Raw genomic sequence first — 3,617 nt, 5'->3', positions numbered from 1 at the left:
AAGCAGCCCCAGACCAGGGTTTCCCAAAGTACAGAACCTTAACCGCTGAAGGGTCAGAGGATTTTAGATGGCTCCCGGATGAACCCATTCTAACTCTACTAGGTACAGATTTCCTGAACATGTCTTAGTTAAAATGCAAGTTACAGTGCAATGACAGAAGTAATAAAACTTTTCCTTATTTTTAGAAGTTTCTTTTTTAAAAAATTCAAAGATAAAAAAATCCTTGAAATAAAAAATTTTGTGAATAATAATACAGATGGAACTCAGATATGGCTTCACCTTAGGTGCCTGGGACTTGTGACCCTGTTGCTACAGCCACCGTCCAATCCAAACCTCTCTTCACCGTTTCATATATAAACGGGGAAGCAGAGGGGCACCTGGGTGGCTCAGCTGGTTAAACGTCTGCCTTCGGCTCAGGTCATGATCCTGGGGTCCTAGGTTCCAGTCCGGCATCAGGTTCCTTGCGAGGTGGGGAGCCTGCTTCTCCCTCTCCCTCTGCCTGCCGCTCCCCCTGCTTCTGTGCTCTTGCTCTCTCTCTGTCAAATAAATAAATTAAATTTTTTTAAAAAATAAATAAATGGGGAAGCTGAACTGGGGCTCAGCTCAGGAAAGGGTCTGTCCCAAGATAACACTTACTTGGAGACCCAAAGAGCAGGGCCCTTGGTTTTGCCTCTGATTGACCGTGTGACAGTTCAGTTCATCCCCAGGCCTCAGATTTCTCAATGGTAAAGTCAGGGAAATTTACCCCCACACTGCTTGCCTCCCCGGGTTGGCTTTGAGGATCTTGAGATCATGAGAGGCAAAGAGTAAGAGAGCACTTTGCAAACAGGTTTGGGGCATTGCATCAGTCAGAGATACTGAACATGGAAGTCTAGAACTCAGGTCTCCCAATGTCCCATTTAGGTCTTGCACAGGGCAGCACACAGCATGGTGAAGGAATAGGGGAGGTGTGGGAGCCAGGCAGATAGGTGCCCAAGTTCAGTCTCTAACAAACTAATTCACTTCTTCAACAATCTTCTGAGTACTGACTGTGGGTGGGACACATGCTAAATACAAGGAAGGCAACGGAGAGCTGAGAGACATTAGTCAAAAAAGTATACAAATAAATGTAATATTACAAGGGCAGTAAGGTCCACAATGTGGGAAAGGTATTTGTCAGGTAGGTCAGCGTAAGCTTCCCCAGGAATGATGATCAAACTGAGGCTGAAGAAGAAGAGGACCTAACCTGACAAAGGGGAAGAAAAAGCATTCCAGGCAGGGGAAACCACCAGTGCAAAGGCCCTGGGGCAAAGGGGCAGAATCACTGGAGTCAAGTCAGCATGGCTGAAGTCCGGAGTCCCAGGTGATGTGTCCTCAGCCAAGTGAGGCTGGAAAGCTGGCAGGGGCAGCCATGCAGCACTGAAGGCCAGTTAGGATTTGGGCCATAACTGTAACAGCAGTGGGAATCCATTAAAGGCTTTTAAGCAGGGAGTGATAGCCATTTCGATAAGCTCACTGGCTGCAAGTCAAGTGTGAAAGAAGAGAACATAAGGGGAGACTTCCTTTACAGAAACCAGAACATACAATAAAGTCACTAAAATAAGATCACTGTAGTATTGGGAAAGGCACAGACAAACTGATCCATGGAACATGACAAATAATCCAGAATTAGATTCCAGGATACAGACGTTAATATTTGACAAAAGAGGTACCTCATCTCAGTGGAAAAAGGATACTTTATTTCCCAAATGGTGCAGGCTCGATAATATAACCCTCTGGAATAAATAAAAATGAATCCCCATCTTACACCACAAAATACTATATTTCAAATGGATCAAAAATTTAAATGTGAGAGTTAAAATAATACAAAATATTGTAAGAGATTCCAGGAGACTGCAGGTAGGAAGTAGAGCAAGAGTGAGCAAACTACTCACTGGGCCAAATCCAGCTGACTGCCTTTTATTTTTGTTTTTCTTTGTTTTTTGTTTTAAAAGATTTTATTTATTTGAGAGAGAGAAAGTAGGGGGGGAGGGGCAGGAGAGGGAGAGCGAGAATCCCAAGCAGACTCACCACTGAGCGTGAGCCTGATGTGGGGCTCAATCCCAGGACCCTGAGATCATGACCTGAGCTGAAATCAAGAGTCAGTCACTTAATGGGCTGAGCTGCCCAGGTGCCCCATTTTTTGTTTTGTTTGCTTTTCATAACATCTTTATTGATATATAATTCACATACCGTATAATCTACCCATTCAAAGTGTACAATTACATGGTTTAAATATGTACAACCATAACAAAGTCAATTCTAGAACATTTTCATAACCTCACAAAGAAACCCCATACCCATGACCTATCAACCCCCTATCTCCTATCCTTCCCCAGTCCCTGGCAACCACTGATCTAGTTTCTATTTCTATGGACTTGCCTCTTCTGGACATTTCACAAAAATGGAATCAAACAGTATGTGAGCTCTGGTATCTGGCTTCTTTTACTCATAATGTTTCCAAAGTTTATCCATGTTGTAGCATTCATCAGTACTTCATTCCTTTTTATAGATGTATGGCTATGCCACATTTTATTTATCTATTCATCAATTCCGGTGATGGCCATCAGTCGATGGACGTTTGGGTTGTTTCCACCTTTTGGCTGTTATGATTAGTGCTGCTATGAACTCCATGTACAAGTTTGTGTGCGGACTTACGCTTTCATTTCTCTTGGGTAGATGCCTAACAGTGGGATTGCTGTTGCCCGTTTTTGTAAATAATGTTTCATTGGAACACGTTTGTTAACATATTGTCTATGGCTGCTTTCTCGCTACAGTGGCAGTGCTCAATAGTCACAACAGAGAACATATGCTCTGCGAAGTCTGAAATATATATCTTTAGCCTTTTACAGAAAAAGTTGCCAATTCCTGATATAGAGGCAGAGAAGACCTTACATTTCAAGGCTGAAAATGAAGAGAGATTATTTTAAAATGTATGTGTACTCAAATATATATATATATAAATTTTAAATGTATATATATTAAATATATATATGTATAAAATCTTTAGTATGACAAAAGATACTAAAATTCTTTAGGCAAAAAATAGAGGTTGAAAAAAATCACTCTAACACTGACAACAGAGAAAGGTTGTGATCTTGTATCAGTCAGGGTCCTGGCAGGAGGTAGGTGGCACACACAGATTGGGTAGTTAAGGAGATGGAATGAAGGGGACAATGCAGAGGAGCTGTTTTCAAAGATGTAGTCAGGGTTGAGGAAACACTCCCAGGGAGGTACAGGAGGGAGTATCACAGGGGAATAACGTCTGCCTGGGACCTGTCCTCCCACTGAGAGGAGGTGGGAGGGCTTGGATAAGTTCCCCAACTTCTCTTTCCTCCTGCCCATTGGTGCCTCCCATTGGCCAAACCCAACCAGAAGCTGAGAACTGGGCATTCAGTACAGACCCCACGGTGTGCGAGGCACAGAACAGATGGAGAAAGGCAGAGCATGCATCTGGGGGGGCAGATGGAAGACAGCCCGAGCATAGCTTGAAAGGAGAGGGCATCCCAATTGAAAAATGGGCGAAGTCTAGACTGGCCAGCTAATGACTGGGCAAATGATATGGCCAACAATCTTACGAAAAAGATACTCAAATTTAT

Source organism: Eumetopias jubatus, unplaced genomic scaffold (genome assembly GCF_037043125.1).
Source record: "Eumetopias jubatus isolate StellerSeaLion01/CBP00866 unplaced genomic scaffold, mEumJub1_p1.0 scaffold_5, whole genome shotgun sequence".
NCBI classification, from domain to species: domain Eukaryota; kingdom Metazoa; phylum Chordata; class Mammalia; order Carnivora; family Otariidae; genus Eumetopias; species Eumetopias jubatus.
The sequence above is the reverse complement of the archived record's forward strand: the minus strand, read 5'-3'. Positions refer to the sequence as shown.